General features: G+C 41.6%; 1 long non-coding RNA gene across 1 annotated transcript in view; it reads right to left on the bottom strand.

The window, feature by feature from the left end:
* Nucleotides 1–23,411, bottom strand: part of LOC122812192 — a 313,853-nt gene that overhangs the window by 230,198 nt on the left and 60,244 nt on the right. The window lies entirely within an intron of this gene.

Raw genomic sequence — 23,411 nt, 5'->3', positions numbered from 1 at the left:
AGCTGGCAGTCAACGTGGACATGCTAGGACACCAAGGGGCTCCCGTAGTGGCAGTACTAGCCCCAGCAGTGCAGGGGAGGTGCTGTCCACACCACACCACAGCAGGCCACGTGCACATGGTCCTGGCCTGTCCCAGGAGGGGCCTGATACCAGCGGACATTTGTCATCAGCAGGTGAGAGTAGCACATCAAGGCCTGTACTTGGACGTGCCTATGGAACCCCTGGCAGGCACAGTCCACGTGTCCATGGCCGGAGGCAGTTAACTGCACACCCTGCCAGGTATGGTCTGCAGCTGTCCATAAACACCTGTGTAGGGCAGCCACATGGCAGAACTGTGTGCATGCATACCCACCCACTATAGAAACACATCTATGGCAACCCCATACCTACACACACCACAGCACCATGCCCAACTCACCGCAGTACACCCCTCACCCACACACATGGTGTCAAATTTATGGCCCACCCTCAGCTTCTGGCAAACCAACATCACACCCTGTGTATATGATGATACCTGTGCCACATCCCTGTCATCCATACCATCAATGCAGGGACAGGCTAATATGGTTCTGATGCACATGGTGACTGTACTACAGTGTATCATTGCTGGAGCCTTCCTGTGTCCTGACAGAGTGCTCTTCAAACTATCTGGAGATATACAGAGCTGAGTATATTTTTCTGGCACTTCAGAGTTGTGTACTGGTAATTGTTATTTGACTAATTTTATGTCATTGCTGGCTGATTTCAGAGTTGTGCACTGTTATTTTTGCTTCACTGTACAGTTTTTCAGATCTCTGCTGAAGGTGTTTTTCCCCCTCCTCCTATTTCTCTGTGTCTTAAGTTGGTATAACTGGTTTTACATCCTGTGTGTTATCTGACTATCTCAAGGATTACTTGCATACAATTAGACCCTGTTAGTAAAAAAGTCTGCATATCATTGCTGGAGCTTTGCTGTGTCCTGACAGAGTGCTCTTCAAACTTTCTGGAGATATACAGAGTTGAGTATATGTTTCTGGCACTTCAGAGTTGTGTACTGGTAATTGTTGTTTGACTAATTTTATATCATTGTTGGCTGACTTCAGAGTTGTGCACTGTTATTTTTGCTTCACTGTATAGTTTTTCAGATCTCTGCTAAAGGTGTTGGTTTTCCATTCCCACTCTCCCTATTCCTGTGTTGTTTAAATTTGGAGGCTCTTGCAGTTGCCCACCCCCACTGTAGATTTGATCTGGGACACTCCCCCCAGTCCCATCTCTTTACCTTATTCTACCTAATAGACTCCTTCTGCACTTGTTTTAGTCATTTTTCATTTAATTGCATTTTTTAAACTGTTTGGTCTAACATTGCTAAATACTCGTGTGCTAGCTTGCACTGCATTTGAATTGTTTTTACTGCTGTTTTAGCTACTTTTCTGTAGATATATATATATATATATATATATATATATATATATATATATATATATATATATATATATATATATATATATACCTTTCCTATAACTAGTGTAGTCCAGATTCAGATTTCTTGTATCCAGGACTGTATGTAAGCTTCTGAGCCCCCCCCCCCAAGCTTTCTGTGTTGGAGGGAAGCCTTCTAGCTTATCAGTGGGAGTGGTAAGCACTAGGTAACCTAAATACCACATAATGAGTGGTTCTGGCCCAGAAATTGTAGTTACTGGCCATTTGGGCAGTTTTTCCATCTCTCTCAACTTTCAGATTAAAAAGCCCTTATTTGCACTTGCTTCCCCCCATTCCTGTAACTAGTTTAGTCCAGATACAGAGTCTTACATTTAGCACTTGAATTTGCTTATTCATGATCAGCACTTGTTCAGAACTTGTAAGCACTAAATAACCTACTAATTACTACAGCACCCAACCTTCCTCATTACGTAGAGGAAAACAGTTTTTGTACTTACTTTCCTCACTTGCTTACAGAAAAACAGCTCTTGTACTTACTTTCCTCACTTATCTAGAGGAAAATAGTTTTTTATTCAGGCATGTCCAAGGGTCAGCTCCCAGTGTTCTCTCCTGTCTATCTGATGAATCTGTGCATCTTGGGGCAATGTAGAAATTGCCTCATGTACACAGACAACCCTCTCCTCCTACCACCCAAAACTACAACCTGTGAGAGATGCGCTTATCTAGCCAAACTGGAGGTAAAGCTCTCTCCAATCAAGACTGAACTTGACAGTCAAGAGGAGAAGGTAAACACTTGCACCACACCACACTCATCACATAGTATCACTAAATCTACACCACCAAAATCCACACATAGAAACACAAAAACATTCACAGAGGTTCTCAATAATAATCTGCTCAAGCAACAGAGACCTCCAAAGCAGAAATGCAAGCAACCTCCACCCTCCCCAACATAACCCAAATGACACATAGCCCGCAGACTCAGTGTGCACTCAGCCACAGCCAATAAGGCAAAACAATGTACCCAACACACTAGTCAAAGGTGACTCTATAGTTAGGCACACTGATGTCCCACTCATCAGGCTAAACAAGGAGAAGGTTACTGTCAGCTGCCTGTCGGGTGCCAGGATCTGCCACATAACCCATGCACTCAGGTCACTCCACAATAAATACAAATATGACTCTGTCATTGTCCATGTTGGTGTGAACGACCTGAGATGTACATCCCTGGACTACATGAAAAGGGGCATGGAAGAGCTCTCCGATCTTGTAGCCCAGGCAGGTATGACCCTTGCCCTGAGTAGCATTCTGCCATCACCCGGAATGATGCCGCAGTACAAGGACAAAATGATTGATTTCAACAATTGGCTAAGCTTCTGGTGCCATTCTAAAGGGATACAGTATCTGTCTGCCTGGGGTGACATGGTCGACAGACCACGATGCTTTGCCAGAGATGGCCTGCACCTGTCACCCCTGGGATTCCGGATACTGGCTAAGGTTCTTGCCACCCCTATAGTGCCTTTTTTAGGCAAGTTTCAAATGACAAATTCACCACCATAACAGGAACAGGCAAGCAAAATCTGAGGCTGATCCTACTCAATGCTAGACATCTAAATCTCAAAATGCACTCACTCAAGGCACTCCTTAAAATGGAGAACATCGAGATCTGTGCAGTGACTGACACCTGGTTCAAGGCTCCAGAGAGCACACCTACACTACCAGGCTATAACTCATACCACACTTTTCGGCCATGTAACCTGGACCGGAACTCCAAAGGCGGAGGTGTGTCCATATTCATTAAGGATATCCACGCCTCCAGGCTAGTTGCTTAGCATAATGCAGCCGAGGTTATCCAAGTGTAACTAACTGGGCAAAACTGCAATCCAAATTGTAGCTTGCTACAGATCACCCACCATGCCCGAGGATTCCCACTCCTCTTTTCTTGATGTACTGGAAAATAGTAGGGTTCAACCAAACACCCTAATAATGGGCAATTTCAACTACCCCACCATTAACTGGGAAAACTACTCATGTACCAACTCCTTCGCTCAACGCTTTCTGGAATTCATAAACTCCAATGCCCTGGATCAACTTATCCACACCCCCACCAGGGGCTACAATATCCTAAATCTAGTCATTACCAACATGAGTGACTGGTGTTCCACACCTGAAGACAACGCCTCATTGGTCTGATCCGACCATAAGCTAATTACCCTAGGTATCCACATCCTGCCCCCACCCTCCATTAAGGAAACCATGGTAAAAAAATTTCTCCAAAGCCAACTTCATGCTTCTTAAGACAGAAGTGGTGAACTTCATGACACTCATGCAGATGGACAATACAGTTACGACTACTGAATCCTACACAATTGCACTTTATAAGCACTTACATGAGTGTATGGATCGTGCTATCCCAAACAGAACCAAGACGCTATCCTCCTAAAAAAGGAAGCCAATCTGGTGGTCTCCTGCCATAAACAAACTGTACAACAGAAGGAAGAAACTGCTGCAAAAGAAAGTACAATCCCATGAGTGGAGGAGCTCCCTGGTCAGCCTCAGTAAGAATCTGCGATCCCTGATAAAATCCTCCAAAGCTAGTTACGAAAACAAAATCGTCACTGATTCTAAAGACAACCACAAAGCATTCTATAGCTATGTTAAGAATCTCAATGGCAACACTCAGATCTGCTCTGAGTTACAGCACAATGGCACTAAATATACAGACCCAACTGATATTGCCAACATCCTGGCAGATAGGTTCAGTGCTAACTTTACCCCCCTCTCACCCCCTAAAGAGCCCATCTCTATACCATAAGAATGCAAAGTTCCTGTAATCACGGCTGCACAGGTAAAAACCACACTCTCCAAAGCCAAGAACACAGCATCCATGGGACCAGACAACATCCCAGACTGTGTTCTACATGAACTACAGAATGAACTGGCACCCCACCTAAGTACTATGTTCAATCATAGCCTCACCTCAGGCTTTGTGCCTGCTGAATGGTGCACAGCAACGGTTATCCCACTCCACAAGGGGGGAGCTTCCATGGACCCCAGGAACTTCCACCTCATTAACCTGACGAGCCTGGTCTGCAAGGCCATGGAATGTATCATCATGGAACTTATAAACAAAGACATTGGTAATCTCCAAACTCTAGACCCCACCCAGTTCGTGTTTGTAAAAGGCAGACCATGTCTTCTAAACCTGATAGACTTCTTTGAAGCAGTCAGCAAAGACGTAGACAAGGCTAAGGTGGTTCACACAGCCTGTCTAGATCTTGCCAAGACTTTTGACACCATCCCCGATGCTGGAATTATAGATAAACTCACTAAGCTAGGTATAAATCCCTATGTCACAAGATGGGTTGCCAACTGGCTCACTGACAGAACCCACACAGTGAAAGTAGCAGACTCCAAATCTGACTTCAGACCAGTGACAAGTGGAGTACCACAGGGTTCAGTCCTGGGTCCTCTCTGTTTGGTATCTACTCCTCTGACGTACAGGCTAACACAGAAGGTCTTTGGCTAACAAAGTTCGCAGATGACTGCAAACTAGGAGCCATAATCGAAACTCCTAACGATGTGGACATTCTACAAAAGGGCCTCACTGAGACAGTTGCCTGGTGTCAAAGGCATGGCCTCAAGCTTAATGCCAAAAAGTGCATTGTCATCCCTTTTGGTAAAAACTCTGTACTCATGAACTACAGGCATGTCAGAGCACAGAGTAAGATACACCTGTGTGAAAGTGCATAACCACAACCAATGTGAACACAGCCACAGCCACATATGGTAAGCTAGCGTAATATTACAGTATATAGACTATCTGATCAACACCATCCTCATATGTGCCACTCACACACCAACCCTACATATACTGGGCCACTACACAGTGTGGTCCGATGCCTGTCTGTGGTATGGAACATGTGTGTGTTTGGCCCTACAAACATGTAAGCTGATAGGGTAACATACAGTGGAGCAACATGTAACATCAGATAGAACAGGACCAAGAACAATGACATCTACCACAGTCTGTACATGGGCCAAGGTACATATTCACAATACACACACTGTCGACAATCACCATAAGTACATAGACCTCAGTACTGTACACACAACCACAGAATGCAAAGGTTATGTCCCCAAATATAACCCCTACTATACATAACATGTGTAGCAGTCTGATATCTCACTGGCTTGTTATCAGATATGATGTTAATAAATATGGTGTACTGAACATATGCACCTCTTACTGCATGATATATGTACAAAGGTTGACAGAGTTGAGGCTGGAGGCACATACACAAGGCCAATAGTGACATGTTGTTGTGATAACCTCGTACATTTACTGTTGTAACAGAGTTTGTTGCAACATATGTCCTATGAGGGATATGAAGTCAGTAACTCTCACAGCTGTCACCATCTACTGACTGCAATCCTCACACTACCTTCTGCAGTTCACAGATAGGTGCTCTATGGGGAACACAAGAAACATAAGGCACCACACACTGCCCAGTCTGCAGATGACCCTACAGATGGGGATTCTTCATAAATATAGCACTGACATGACAGGTATTAAAACATGTAGGACAGCCATATCCACACAGACCCTGTTAAACCAACATTACTCCAAATGCAGTATAGCAGCACTTACAGTCTGTAGTCAAGTCAGGCACATCCCCCTCCTGTGTGTTGGCCTATTTACACAGTGTATGTTGTTAGAGGTAAATTCCCAATCCATCTGTGATGCTGTTTGCCAAACAACTGATCTAGTTCCTGCTCACAGTGAATGAAAAGACCCAACACCAACATGATTTTCCTAGATATTGGAGTGTGTGTCCATGCAATTGGCTATGGGAATGTTACCACAGCTGCTCCATATGCAATCAACTAGAGGAGGGCTGCAATTTGTGCAGAGGCCATCAGCTGATGTTGAGCATCACTTACAATACACATGCTGCTGCCTTAGCAAAGCAGGTGTAAGTCTCCACATCCACCAGAGAGGGAGTGAGAGAGGCAGGCAGAGGCAAAGATAAGTAGGGAGGGGTGGGAGAGTAAAACTTAAGCATGTTTGTCACACACCTACCAGTAGAGGGTATCAAACCCCTGACTGACTATGTATTGCTATCACATGTCTATGCAGTTACTGGATGCGCCACATAGGTTACATGTTGAGGAGCCCTCCAAATGTATATGTGATGGTGAGTGACATCTGCAACAGTGCTATGTTAGCTATACGGTAGGTGTAGTACACATGCCTGTCCGCATGAATAGATGTCAGTGTTAACACAGCCACACTCTCACAGGGACCTACACACATTGACACACTTGGCAGGGTCAGGATTACAACTCATCACTAATTAGATTGCCACAACACAGTACTGTGCAGGTATCACATGCACCACAGTGGTTATACAGAGGTTATATGGACAAAGGGTATGTGGAGGTGTCTGACATCAGACAGCATGCTTCAGTATGCCAATGGGGGTTATAGTCAGTGTGAATGTGGCCATAGGCATCATTCACCACACACACAGATAAAGGGTACCAGTACTGACATGCATGGGTGCATTGCTTCACAGGTGTGTAGTGGTCGACTGTGCCAGACAGCTATACAAGGCTAGGTGATGGGTATACCTTGGCATCAGGCCACATGACAATGGTCTGCAGTGTGGCTCAGGGGTGTAGTGTCTGGATTAGCCCACACAGGTGGGTATTGTATTCCCCATTCATTTACCTGGGTAATTATTGTGTGTGGCCATTGCTGTGCATTGCTTGCCATGTATGTGTTCCTTAGTCCATGACATGGATGGTGTCTGGGATGTGCAGACATCCCACATGCATGTACAGTGACATGTGGAACTGTACCTGCGGTGTCTGGCCCATGTTGTATAAACAAATTGTTATCATCAGATGTGCCAGTCCTGGCCTCGTGTGGCGGGAACTGGTACTGGACAGCAGGTTTACCCTGCACCTACATTGATAGCATGATACAGGTATTCCCTGGTGTCAGTGGCATCTGTCCATACAGGGCATGTGTTTCAGGCATGATATGTCCTTTGTGGGTCACATTTGATGGCACCACAGGTGTTGCAGCTGTCCAGTGGGGAACATTGGGAAGGTGCACTGTCAGCATGCATGTGCCTATTGGACTGATGGACAGGGTGTCATGCCCTCTGTAGCCCACTGCAATCACACCATGGTTACTATCAGTGGGTAATATGCAGGGTACTACCAACATATCTGTTGTTGCCTAGGCAAGTGTGTGTGTGTGTGTGTGTGTGTGTGTGTGTGTGTGTGTGTGTGTGTGTGTATGAGACATGAGTTGAGAGTGTTCTCTGGGTAATACAAGGGTTGCTAACTTTGTTTGCCTGGCCTTGATGTCACATGTAGGGGTATGGATTTGCACCCCAGCCTCTTAGCTATTTCATATCTGTTATCCCTGTACGGTGGACATTGTGACATATACTAGGGCCACCACATATAAGAAATTTGCAAAACCCACTCCGCAATGAGTCCAGTTGTTACACACTCACAGCAACGTCCACACAGGATATGAATGACAAAGAGAGACAAACACACACACACAGCTGCCATGTTTGGGATTAGAACTCTTACCTAACTAGTTTATTACACTACAGCACTACGTAGTTATACGATGCACCACAGAGATTACTGGAGTACTCATTCTTCAAAGGTGTATTTCACAGTGAATGACATCAGCAGGATTGCCAAAGTAGGGTATTTGAATTGTAATGTGTGTGACTAGCCTAAAAAGCATTGTTCCCTATGCAGACATAGAAACACACACACAAACATCCACACCTGCCATGTGTGGGAATAGAACCCCTACCCGAGTTCTATATCACACTACAGTATTACGCTGTTATAGGGCATGCCATGGGGATTACTGGAGTACTCCTCCCCCAAAGGTGTATTTCACAGTGAATGACATCAGCAGGATTGCCAAAGTAGGGCATTTGAATTGTAGTAGTGAGCATGAGTAGCCTAAAAAGCATTGCTCTCTACATAGACAGACAGACACACACACACACACACACACACACACACACACACACACACACACACACACACACACACACACATGCACACACGTACTTACACACACCATGTGTGGGATTAGAACTCCTACCTAAATAGTTTATCACACTACAGCAGTACACAGTTATAGGACACACCACAGAGATTACTGTGCTAGTGCTTTCCAAAAGGTATATTTCACAGTGAATAACATCAGCAGCCTTGCCAAAGTAGGACATTTGAACTGTAGTGGGTGTGACTAGCCTAAAAAGCATTGCTGTCTACACAGACAGAGACACACGCTTGCCATTATTGGGATTAGAACTCCTACCTAACTAGTTTATCACACTACAGCAGTATGCAGTTATAGGACACACCACGGAGATTACTGGGCTACAACTTTTCCAAAGGTGTATTTCAAAGTGTATGACCTTAGCAGGCTTGTCATTTTAGGGCTATGGGGAGGGCAGTGTGTGTGCATGGGCCATAACCCATTCATCTAGACGTTGACACACAACATGCGGGCATCTGCAGGGTTATATTCCATAGGTACGTGTATACAGCTGTTAGATGACTACTTCCTTGTACAGTCATGTTGCAAAGCTAGCACTTGCACCACATAGTCTGTAATGCTAATTGATACCGGTGGCTAATGTCTACAGTGAGTGACATTTAGACCTTATGTGGTTGTAGCCATATGGCTGTGTGCTGGGTGGGACAGGTCTCATAATGGATGGCTCCTTGTCACAATCACTCTCTTCCACACATCTATGTATGTCTACTTTTGGCTTATTATAGTGTGTTGTCCTTGGATATATGCCTGTATTCCTATCCACTGTGTGTGCAAAGCATGACTGGTGCATACTGAAGAGTGTTTGCACTAACATCTGCAACTGCCAGATTTGTATGGTCCACTGTTGTTTGCAGACATGGGCTTCATTTGTTTAAGTGTGTGAGCATGCCCAGTATGACCATCCAGTATGTTGTTATCTGACATTGCCTTCATTTCTCTAAGTGAGTGAGCATGCCCAGTATGCCCTTCTGTATTGAATGCGTGGATTGATTCCAGGTAGTTTGTACTCCAGTGCAGAACTTTTGAGTTGTACACCTACAGATAGCAAACTGTTTCTGCAGGGTATCCGTCGATCATTTGGCAATAAGGGGACAAAGTGTGCAGGGGATAGTGTGTACTGTAGGTGTCTGTGCTGCTTCAGCTACGTGGTACTGCTGTTAGCAGAGATATTCAGACATGTGTACTGTTATACACTGTGATGTTTTCTGTCCTCATGTACTGTCAGGTGGACATTCCTGCTCACAGTGATGTCTTGGGGGACAAGGGTGACTGCAGCTGTGTACGGTATTGTGGGCAGACACCTACATATTCATGGTAGGTAATGCCATTCTGGAGGGGGAGCTGCAGACACTTGTTACTGGGTCTGTGTATCCAGTTCAGCACCTTGGTACAGTGCTGGCAGAGGATCCCATACTTGTACATCCATCAACATGACAGTATGGCCTTATATTGCTGTGGCAATACCTCACAGCTGTACAGATTCGCACAGGTTACCCAGATGCAGGGGCCATGAGTCAGGACACTATCCTTATCTTGGTGTACGGGCAGGTATGTAGCCACCCATTTATGTGTTTGCATCCAGGGATAGTGTGCACACAGCTTTGTGTCGGACCTTGCACTTTCCATGATGCCCATGCTCCCACCCTCCCATCTGTTATTCTATCCTCATCCATACATTATGCATACATTCTCTGATACTTTCCCTAAGGTTATCACCCTATCACAGCTGTGTGTTGGTGTTGGTCCACAGTTCTTGCAGTGGGACATGGTGGACATGTTACTGTGGTTTGTCCACATGGCCTTGCATATGGCTTATGTGGAGTGTGTTATGTTGTTATTTGAGTGTCCATGACATAACATGCATTGGCAGTATATGTGAGACACAGGCCCTTGGCAAAGGCCTGTGGGCCATTAGCTGTTGATGCGGGCCAGATGTGGAAGGCCATTGCATTCTGTCAGTCCTACAGTCTCAGACCACCATACGATATATTCCCCTGGGGTGACAGGGTAGGTGTGTTAGGTGTTCATGCCACTACCTTCTATCAGTCTTGTTCAGGTGGTGTGGATGCTGGCAGGGTGCTACGTATGGCTAGCGACACACCTGCATAGGCCACCTGCACTGCATGCTGCATTCATTCACTATTGCCATACACAGGTGGGGTCATATTGTACCAATTCCCCACAGCAGGGATTCGACCAGAGAGGTACCTGTGGGTGGTGTTTGTGTGAGCTGGGTGCATGTGTGCTATGAACAATACTTGCATCTGACACACAGATATACATTGGGCATTCCAGTTATGCTGGCATGTGCCGGTGCATCAGCTGGTTCCCAATACATCAGTCCTACCTCCTTTGAGATCTGCAAGTGCTTGGGCAGACAACACCGGTATCGCCTACTACAGGACCAGATAATGTGATGCATACTTGTATGTACAATTCCAAGGGTGTCTCCATTTCACAGTGACACAATATATACTGTATGTCTGGGGTACTTCCCCCTGTGTACTGCTTGTATATCTAGCCCAACAGCCATGCCATCTCAGTCTTTCAGATAGTGACATATTACCATCATACATTTACAATGGCTTACTGCTAGCATGTTTATACTGGTGGGTATTGTCTTTGGCACTGCAGTTGTGAGGTCTTGTCCCTGTCATCAGCAGTAGTGGGCAATGGCCACCAGGTCTTACCTCAACATGCATACATATATTATACATTCTACATACATTATAATACATACATTAGAGATCGGCTAAAAAAATTAAAAGTTGATTTTTTTTTTCTAAGTGTTTTCCATGCCACTGGCCTTATAGTTGGCCATTGGCATGCTTTATACATGATATCCACCCTTTATTTGGAGCTGTCATGGTTCCATTTTGTAATTTGCAGAAATGTACTCCGTTACTGGTGGAGTGCATTTCTACAGATTACACTAGTCCTGCATGGCTGGTTTCCAGCTTCCTGGATCGCAAATTCACCTCATTTGTATGGATTTCTCCTGCAAATGGGCTAATTTGCATACAGAGGCTGAGTCCATGCAGGACTAGTGCAGGAGCGCTCGTGCACACCCCTACAGGTTATTCCTGGATCGCTTGACAGACATATTGCCTGCTGGAGCTCCTGCACTAATCCTGCACGCCATGCAAGGCTTGCAGAATCCAGTGGTTAGTGTACACTTAGTGTAGGCATTATTGAATCTGGCCCTTAGTTTAAGCCAATATTTATATAGATGTGTGACATTAGAAGTTCTTATCTTAATAGTCGACAATGCATACTTACAAATAGTTTTAGCTAAGTTTACAAATTCTATAAATAATGGGGTAGTTTTACTTTTCCATTTTTTTTGCAATTATTTTCCTAGTTATACCAAAAATACACCAAAGAAGAAGCACTTGCATTATTGGTATAATTTCTGGAATTAGTGTATTAAATAAAATCAATGAATTAGAAATACTACAGCTATCTGTCCACAACACGATTTGCATTTTTAGTCTGTCAGAAAGGAGATACTATCTTACATTCTAATACAATATGTACCATCCTGCATCTAATGCTACACCACATCTCCAGCAACTAATATTTGTTGATTTATACATTAATGCAACTTTATGAGAAGTAATAAAAGCTCTATGTAAAAATTTCCAAGTGAAAAGTTTCTAGTATAGTGAATAAGTAGTTTTCTCTGCAGATTTTAATATTCATTTTTTGTTTCCATCAGTAAAACTTTCATTATTAATTTTTGTAGAAAACTTCCAAAATGTCATTATTTTTAATGAACTACATTCTTAGTTGTTTATTCTGCCTGCAGACATTCTATTGAAGTTGCACCTATGCTACAATTCATATTATTTCACCATTATGTCATGTGCTACAATTGTTCACCTTTTCTGTTATATTGAAAACTGATATTTAAACTTCAGAAATGAAATTAAAAATCATCTGATAAATTAAAGTTTACTTAAAATTTTTAAAAAGTATAAACTATGAGACACATTTGCATTATTGTACTAAAGGCATTAGTTATTTTATACTAGACTATGTAAATTTACTTCAAGCAAGAACTATTATAGATAAATGAAATGTATTTTAACAAGAATATATTTAAATCAAAAGTAAAAAATCTGAAGGTGAACACATTAAACCATATTAGGCACAAAGTAAAAAAGACAAGAAACCGGTTTTTAGCTATAGAATTTTACAGATATATATATATATATATATATATATATATATATATATATATATATATATATATATATATATATATATATATATATATACATACATACACAAAATAAAAAGTCAGTGAGCATTCAAAAGCTGTGGAACTGTAGAACTTGTGTGTCCTTAAGGGGCCATTTGCATATATGCCATGGACCTACTTCAAAGGAAGTTTAAAATATTACTGAAAGACTTTGTTTGCCTTGGTCTTTTTGTTGCTTTTGCCTATGTTGTTTTTCTGTGCAACCTTTTCACTTGAAATGGTAAACACAAAAATAATAATACCTAATCAAGCCCATTACTGTCAAATGTAGTAAAGACATATATGCAAACAGAAAATGAAGCAATGACAATAGTGTGAACCTGTGAACACTGTCATTTATAAAAAAATGCAACTAAATCTTGTAATACATACATACATAGTTTAATAACTTTGATAACTCAGGAAGCACTGCCGTCTCAGGCAAAGACTTCTTCAGACTGAATTACTTCAACAAAACATACATTTAATCACCAGTTGTATAATCCCATGAAAAATGCCACCTGATTAATATTTCAGTCATTATTTTTTTCAGGTAACACTTAAAATGTTCAAACTAATTCAATCCTGGCAGAATTCAGCCATCTGAATATATCTGCCACTTGTACTCTTTCCAATCTGATATATCATGTGCATCAAATTTTTATCATACTGAGTTACATAATTACTAAAAACGAAAACTCATTGCTCTTACTGCTCACTTGAGCATGCTTAGCCAAAGCATTTGTATTATTAATCATATCAGTCATATGTATGTGTTTATATATATTCTGGTGTGGACTTCCCTCGACAGCCTAAAACACATAAAAAAATTACCATAATGAATTGTATTTTTAAATGAATGTATATAACTGAATATAGTATTACTGCACTTTCTTTCTCAAATGCATCATATTTTCTGCCTTACAGCTGTACACACTTCTGTAACTTTTCATCATCCTGTGCTATGGTAGGGTCTACATTATATGAATGAAAGTTCATAATGTCGAACGCTCTAAAGAGTGAAAATGCCGGACCTTGAACTCCTTATTGTGGGGGGGCTATGCCTCCCACATCCCCTGCTAAATATATATACCAACTCCAAGATCGCACTGCAGTGAGGAAAGGGCAAATATTCCGACCTTCACTGTATTGCAATCCCAGAAGAAGCACTTCGAGGTCCAGCATTTTCTCTCTTCAGAACGGTTGACATTATGAACTTTCATTCATATAATATAGACCCCCCCATGATATACTATTGCTTGCTCTATTGTTTGTTCGCTGTATTAATTTGTACTCATCTCGGACTTTTGTACTTTTATCATGTATGTGGAGCTTTTGTATTTTGTACTTTTATGATCACCATGTATGTGGAGCTTTTCTCCCTGGGTCTCTGCTGAAAACGGGTTCCTGATTGCCAGTCAGACCAACCCGGTAATCAAATATAAAATAAAATAAAGTAAAATAAATAAATAAATTATTCCTACATAAAATGAACTGCATCTTGCGTATATAACAACATAAACAACAAACTTTGATTTACAGTTATAAACTCCAGGTACACATATTACTTTAACTTTAATACAAATCTTATTTATAACATATCCAATATACATGCAATAATTGTAATCTAAACATCTGAACATTCCCTTTGGCTTCAAGCCTCTTACTTCTGATATGTAATTGAATTTACTCTAAAATATCACTTTTATACTATAGACTCTTTTACTTACAAAAAGACATACTTCACACACTTTCTTCTTTGGTCTTATTTTGATTCCTGTAATACTGGACAAGCTGCTAAAGAACAAAAGTTTAGAGAACGTATTGGCGGATAGTTTCATATTTCTCAATTGTCCAGATTTTCACAGAATGTCCAGATTATTGCCTTATATTTTAGGTCTGTTCTTCATAAAATTTGTGGTTTTCTGGAAAATTGCTGAGGATTGAAATCACACATGCAGTTGAGTTTCAGGCTTTATAGTCTTCAGAAAATTCATGCTGAATCACCTTCTGTTATTCTAGCAAATTTCTAAGTTTATAAGAACAGTATTTAAAATCTATTTTTGGGCCTATGTCCCCCCATTATTTTAGGCTTTGTCCAGATTTCTTACACTAAGAGTTTGAGAGGTATGTTTAGTGACACCCCCAGTCAATGTTATGGACTATGCTTGTTAGTCTAGTGGTGTGTGAGGTATGACAGCTACCCTAAGCCACATTCACACCCACACATACACATCAAAAAACACATAACACACACACACACACACACACACACACACACACACACGCGCGCGCGCACGCACACATACACACACACATGCATACACACACACATACGCATGCACATATACACGCACACTCACACAGATATACACACACATACACACACACACACACACACACACACACACACACACACACACACACACACACACACACACACACACACACACACAGACACAGACACACACACACACACACACACACACACATATGCACACACACAGCCCCATATCCACCCATTCATCAATTCACATACAAATATGCACACATCTACCTGACCTCCTCCCATGTCAGGCAGACACACAGTCATACGCCCCTGACATACACTCACTCACATACCTTCAGACCCTACTTTACCAGTAAACTTCCAAGTACTTACCTTTTCCTCAGTGCATGAATACAGCCTTTTGGCCATTTTTACTATTGAGTGATGTGTGAGGGCTGGCCATCTTGATCTAAACATCTGATTGATTTCATGTATTGCTTGGCTCATAGATGCCTTCCTGAAGGTGGTTCCAGGAGAGACAGTACATGGCTAAATAGCATATGCCTCTCTTCCACAAACGGCCTCATTAACATACAGCATGGCAATGGAACCAGACCTATGCAGTGCTGCATATCTTCATATTAGAGCACTGTGCTGCACCATGGTGGGGCTGTCTCTGAATTCAAAATGGTACACATGCTGGTGCTTTTATGAATTTCCTCCTTTATAATATAATATAATGATTTTAGTTTTTAGGATGCTGAAAATATGAGGTGAAAAAATCTTTGAATTCCAATTGGTTAATAACCATAACTGGGATTCATAAAGATTCCCTGCAGATCTGTGCATGGTTTGTGCAGCTAAGTGGTACTGTGTAGTGACAGAAGGAGGCAATGAATGCCTAAACAAAAGAAATATACAGTACGTCTGGGCAACTAGCTGTACTGAAAGTTATGTAAATAGGTTAAGTAACAAGTATAAAATGCACTCAGCTATGCCATGTACAGGTAGCCAAATCTGTGCAGTGAAATGTATTCTTAAAAGTGCAGGAAGAAATCCATATAGTCACCATGGGCTACGTGTATTTATTTTTATTTATTTATTTAATTTAACATTTGTTTACTGGAAAAGTCTGACTGAGACAGAGAACATTTTCAGCGGAGGCCCAGGGAGAAATGTTCCAGATGCATGTCTTTGGAATGCGGGAGGAAACTGGGGCACCCAGAGGAAACCCACATGAAAGCAGGAGGATATGCAGCCTCTGCACAGAAGGAACACCAGCCGAGAATCGAACCGGAGAACCTCTTACAGTGAAGTGACAACAGTAATGGCTGCACCACTGTGCCGCAATGCATACCTTGATTTCATGAGAAAGAAAATGCAGATTTTAGGCCACTACATCTCAACATAAATCAGTTCTTGTAATAGCTGGTCTGGCAGCATGGTACCCCACCACACAGACTGCTGAGTAACCATACTTTACATGCAGCTGCATATATGGACTCCTGTTGAAGTGGGTTGTACTAGAAAGTTGAAAAAGGGAAAGAACAAGTAGTTGGCCACATATAAGGTCAAAATATAAGATGGGGAAGGATGGACAATTTTTTTTCAAGGATAGGGTTTCATTTCTTTCATTCTTTCTTTCTTTCTTTCTTCCTTCCTTCCTTCTTTTTTGTTAACACAGGGGAAGAAATGGAATGGTGAAAGGAAATAAAGGTGGTAGTAAAAGGGAACAGGGTAGTACATGGATCAGACAGACAAAGATAGTGTAGCACAAATATCGGTAGAAGTGCACACAATAGAATGTGGAGGTATTGGACAAATACAGACTAACAGAGGTAGATAAATGGTAATTGAGAGAGTTGGAAAATGCATGGAGTCCAGGGTGAGACAGAGGAGGGAACTATGACCAGTTGTTATGTCATCCCTGTCTTCACACAGAGGACCATTACAGGAGTCTATCAACATATGATGGATAAGAGTTAGGATGGATGGTGGCATGGGACACACCTTCCCTCAGTGACCCAGTGGTTGGAAACAACATTCAGTCAAGTCTGCCATTCATTCCAGGAAGCTTTCCACACTAGTTATATATCTGCCCATTGTTTACTTCACCACAGCTGGAGCATGGACTGGAAATTGTGGTGGAGTGAGCACTAGAGGCAAGATAAGTGTCAGTGAGGAGCAACAACCATCTGCCAATGAAGCACCTCGGGCTTCCTCACCCTCACAAATCTCAGCCACAGTCTCAGGATGGGTGTGATGCGGTGGAGATGCCTGCAGAACATATCAGCTGTTTGGCCATACAGTGAGGAGCCAAAATAAGATGGTAATCATAATCAAATGTATCTTCACATTGAAATGGAGAATGCAAGATATGACAGCCCTTCTGTGGGAAACTAACCGTGGCTGGTTCCAAGACTCTCCTGCCCTTTGTACAAGGTGACATAGTTTACATCATATTCCAGTCATACCAAAAAAGAAAGGAAGCTTCAAGGAACCATGATAACTACAAGGTGTGATGCTAGAACAACATGTACAATCACATAGGCATTTCATATTTGCTGTGGGCAAACAACAGGTATGTATACCTCACACAAACATTAAGTTATGTAAATTAAATATGGCACAGGTATACACAGGGACACAATGAGTAGTGTGTTATATCTGTGACATGGTACAGCATGACTCTACCAAAGAACAGAGACATGCAGAAACCCCCACAAAATGTAGTAGACATATCACAGGAACTGCCACAACCATCACCTTATACACCTAGCTTTGAGGATCTACTGAGAAACTGACTTATTCAATATGTTAATTTTGACAATTACTTACCAGTATCAACAATGATCTCAAGCCATTAACAGATCAACTATAGCACATAAAAATAAAAAAAACAAGGATAAAATATTTACTGTGCCATTTGGAACCTTCCTGCCTGACCTCTACTTCCCATTCATGGATCTCAGCAGGGTTCCAGTGTCATAAATCATTGAAGTGATGCCAACACTGTTCCTTCATTCTGGAAATGACAACATCAGAGGAGAACTCCTTAGTCAGGTTAAATCAGGCACCAACTTTCTTAAATGCAGCTTGAGAAGTGCACAGCAGGTACTCTCTTGAATGGCCATGAAGGAGATAAAGCACTGTTTTTCTCTCTTTCATGTATCATGTGGGCATTCTCTGGTGGCTACTAACAGAAGCTGCCATTCTTCTGAATTACCTCTGAAAATGGTGTCACTTTTACAAGGAACAAAATGGTGGCCTGTGAATCATGCCTGCAATATGATTTCTGAGCTCTGCTATATGTGAAGTAGAGAAACATGTGCACCTACTCTGCTCTCCAGCATGAGCTCATAGCCATATGTTGTTAGAGGTGAGCACAGAAAGTAGATCGTACCTTATACCACTGGTGCTCTGCAGCAAAAAAAAAAATGTATAGACATCTATGTCTCCTGATTAAGTTTACCTACCTGCCATGCAAATAGGTATGAACTCTATTCCAGGGTTTAGCACCTACCATGCCCTCATACCCTTAGGAAATTGGGGGAGAATCTATATTTGTTAGAAACACCATTACTTCACATCAGATTACTCACAACCCAAACTTTGAGTTTGTGGAGATCTAAATCATCCTTAACAAATTCAGCTGTTACTTCATTGCCAGCTACAGATTCCTGACAGTGTCACTCAAAGATAATAGAAATTACATCAACACAATTGAGGGGCTGGCATAATGGTTAACATATTTATCCCACAAACAAAAAGTACAGGGTTTGATTGTCACCAAGTGAAATTGGCAAAACTTTAATTTGCCTTCAAGGGCAGCTACCCTAGTGCTTATCTATCAACTTGTGGGGCATTACATACCAAGCCAAATACCTTCTTACTAGGTGACTTCAATTACCAAGCATTGATTAATATACTTACACCTCTGAAAATCATTACAGTAAGCATTTCCTAGATGTTTTCAATACCAATGCACTGGAGCAAATTACAAAACTACCCACTAGAGGCTCTGATATCCCTGATCTGGTTTTTACAAACCTAACCGCTGCCTCCACTCCACCCTACATTTCTTCATCCCTGGTTAAGCCTGAGCACAAATCAGTCATCCTCTCTGTCAGGTCTACTTGTACCATCCCACCACCACCAAATGAATCCATGTTTAGGGACTTCTCCAAGGCACATGTACTTCAACTTGTAGAAGACCTATGCAAGATTCCCAATAATCCCTCACAAATGGACCCAAATGAGTTGGCTGCTACATTTACCTCTTTTTACCAGCATCTAAACAATAAACAATCGCATAGAAAAGTCGGTGACCATAAATATAGCTAAATTCAGGAACAAACCTCTCTGGTGGGACCCGTGCATTAATAAACTGTACAACAAAGGAGGAAAACAATGAACAGTTGCAAGAAATCCACATCTCTCCTATGTCAAGACTACTCTGAAACATGCAGAAATGAACTTAAAATCACTATTAGAAAATGTAAAGCAGAGTATGAACTTAAGCATGCTACAGTTTCCAAGGAAAACTACTAAATCTTTCTTGAGTTACGTCAGAAAAATTAAGGAATAATGTCCAACACTGCACTGATCTCTTCAATAATAATAATAACACTCTTTCTGTCCCCAAGCATATAGATAATATATAAGCATATAGATTTATTGCTAATTTTACCCCTCATATCCACATTTTGCCCCCTCTATCACTGAGCATTTAGTTTATCCCATACTTACCTTAGAAAAAGTCTTAGAATCCCTGTCAAAGGCTAAAAATAATACTTCCCTGGGACCAAACAACATACCAGGCTGCAATCTCATCAGTGCCAAAAATATATTATCTAAGCCTCTATTAAAACTTCTCAACATCAGCCTGTTTAGAGGATTAGTTGCTGATGCCTGGAGAGCAGTCACCTTTGACTCCCTTTGCAGACTGCTGATCACCAGAAATCCTGATAACTGCTTCATAGGAGCCAGCTTGGACTTTGTGCAACTGTTTTGCTCCTGGTGAGAGAAGGAGCAGAGGGTCATTGATTCCTGCCTGTCTCTGATTGGGCAGTGAGTGTCTGCATGAGACCTTCCTGACTGATCTGGTTGTTATTCAAAGCATCTATCAGGAAAAGGCTGCAACAAGCCTACAGACCCCTGCATCACTTAGGACAAGACTGCTGATCACCAAAGAGTCTAATTCCTGCTTCTCATATTGAGATTGGTGTTACTGTTTTGCTTCTAGTGAGAGAAGAAGCAAAGAGATGTTGAATCCTAGTAGTGTGAAGCTGTGGTGAGACTAGCACTAATAGTAGCCAATTAGGTGAATCCTCACTATCCGTCATTCTTCATAATATTAGTTCTTTCCTTTCAATATGTAGTGCTTGATTAGCTTCTGCCTAACCTAACTTCAGATTATCTCCCTAAATACTTCATGCATAAATTGTCAGGGTCTACTACAGCAGTTTCCCCTCAACTGTTTGGTAGTGCCTTGTATAGATGCATACACCTTGAGTTGATATTTTTGCTGTCAAAACACCCTTGAAATTTAATACCTAATTGTGAACAGGGCAACGAGTTTACACAGTGACGCACATTGTCTCTTGAGTTGAAAAGCAGATACTCGTGATTGTATTCTCAAAGCAATCATCTAATCAATGAAAAGGAGCCTATTGTCATGGATATGAACTTTTTTACTATTTCCATTGCCTGTTTAGATCCAAGGAGGTCATTGTTCCACTGTATTTGGCACTCATCGGACCTATCATTGAGTATAATGTGCCATTTGGTATGTACCTAACCAGGGACATCCAACTATTTGAGGATCTACAGAGGTTCCTCACTAAAAGAATACAAGGCATACATAATATGACCTACACAGTTTGCCTCAAATCCCCATCCCTGTATTCTGTCTTCTACAGGCTGTTGGAGGGAGATATATGCCTTAGCATACAAGACATCATCGGACCCCACTCTGATAGATTTCCTACATATTGTTAAAACAAACAGCACCAGAATTACCAATTCTAAAGACTTAAACCTTGCCAGTGATATAAATAGGACCTGTTAGAGAGAACGGTATGTATTCCAGAGAGTACCCCCTTCTCTGGAACAGGCTCCCCATTCATATGAAGCAGAGTTCCTCCCTAACACAATTTTAGTGTAATTTGGACAACTGGATGGAGAACTGGAAATTCACCCTGGTTTGGCACCTATGTCTCCAATGGACACAGGCAGCCTCTAAATGGTTAATCTCCCCGGCTCTTGTTTGTACATGTTTCATGTCTCTAGCACCTGCTTACACTACCAAGGATACCAGAACTTGTCAGAGATTTGAGATGCATGACTGGTCTTAAAAACTCCCCAGTGGATGTTAGCCTTGTATCCCTTTGAATATATGAACCTATGGACAAGGGTGGCCTCCATATAAACTCAAGTAATTATAGATCCATCATATGCAATGTTGTAGAACACATCACAGCAGACCTCATTTATGCAGGCACAGGCAATTTAACTGATCTAGATCACAATCCATTTGGTTTTGTGAAGGACAGGTCCTGTCTCCATAACTTATTATGCTTCTTTGAAAAGGTTACAGAGGCTGTAGACAGTGATCACTCTGACCTCACTGCTTATCCTGACTTCACCAAAGCTTTTTATACTATCCTCCCATACTGGTATTATTGAAAAATTAGACAAGCTTAATGTAAACCCTTACATTGTCTGCTGGATTGCAAACTGGTTATCCACCAGATCCTAAGTTATAAATGTTGCTGGTTCCCTCTCTGAATATAAATCTGTAATGAGTGGCTTGCTATAGGGCATAGATCTGGAGTTCGGAGCCCACTCCTTTTCAGCATTTATTATGCAGGCATCTAAGCCAATACTCTAGAAGTGTGGTTGACCAAATTTGCTGCTAACTGCAAACTGGCACTGTTATCCACTCATCCAATAATACAAAACAACTCTAGCAAGGGCTGGAACATGCACACACATGGTGAATCAAAAATGGTGACAAAATAAATGAACAAAAGTGCAGCACACGAATTTGGCAGAAAGGCTGTTTCAACTTCATATATTATAAATGGTATGTATTCCTCTTCCAGAAATATACAGTCATAAGAGACCTAGGTACTTATTTGGATAGCTTTCTCTCATTTGATCATCAAGTTTCCAACACAGTCAGGAAATCTTTCTAACTGCCCTAGTTAATTTCCAAGGGAGTATCTTCAAGATCCACAGAAGTTATCCTACCACTGTGCGCTTCCCTTATCAGACCCATCAAAGAATACAATGCCCCCTGTATGTACAAATCCAAGCATGTTGCTCAACTGGAAAGGGCCTAAAGCATTCTAACCAAGAAAATTAAAAGTCTTAAATCATTCAACCCCCTGATAGATTAACACAGCTCGCCTTACACTCAGTAGCCTAGAGGTTGCTGCAAGCTGACCGGTATCTTTCTTTTCAAACCAAGAAAGAGCCGCTCCTATTTGACCTCCTATGCCTTTGCAAGACCAGTGGCTCTATAAACATAAATCTACACCAACATATAAACAAGACTTCCTGGAAAGATAGGTTGCTGACTCAACATATTCATAGCCTATGGGATACGTTATCACTACTGGTCAGACAAAGTACTAGTTTGGCTACATTTAATGTTAGTTTTGATAACTGGATGGGTAGACATAAATTTATATCAGGGTTATCATGCATGGCCCTAATTAATTTCTGAGGTGAGCACTATTAAATGCTAGAGAAGTTTGGCAAGGCTTTTAAATTTGTTTGCTTAATGGTATATATGGTTAGGCATCTTAGGGTCAATGTGATCTCTTGCTTGGTATGTTTCTATGTTCCTATGTTCCATAACATGAGGTGCACCACCAGTTCCAGAAAGATTTTCCATCCCTGTACTGCCCTCCAATTCCTAAAATGGCTGGAACTACCAAACTACCTCAACTATCTGCAACTCACTACTGCTCACAAACCTATCTTTAAACCTTCAGACTACCCCACCCTCAGTTCTATCTTCACCGTCTACCTCCCTAACAAGCCCCTCAGATCTGAGAATCAGCACCTACTTTAGGTACATAAGCCTAACTAGCGTCCTGGACAACTTCTCTTCCCATATAGCCAAAAACTGGAACACTCTACTACTAACTATAAGAACAACCCAAAATCTTGCTCAATTCATAACCTCTCTACATACATACCTGTCTTCCTCCTGGAATTGTATTTGCACTCAGCCCCCTTGAATACCTAAAACTAACACCTCATATTTTTCTTTTTCTCACTAAAATGTTTACCTACATTTTCTCCATGCCATAATTATTCTGTAAAAATTATTTTTGTAATTGGACACTGAATTTGCT

Source organism: Protopterus annectens, chromosome 9.part0 (assembly GCF_019279795.1).
Source record: "Protopterus annectens isolate FY-2018-M chromosome 9.part0, PAN1.0, whole genome shotgun sequence".
Taxonomy (NCBI): Eukaryota; Metazoa; Chordata; order Ceratodontiformes; family Protopteridae; genus Protopterus; species Protopterus annectens.
Note: the sequence above shows the minus strand (reverse complement) of the source record. Positions and strands in the feature narration are given on the sequence as shown.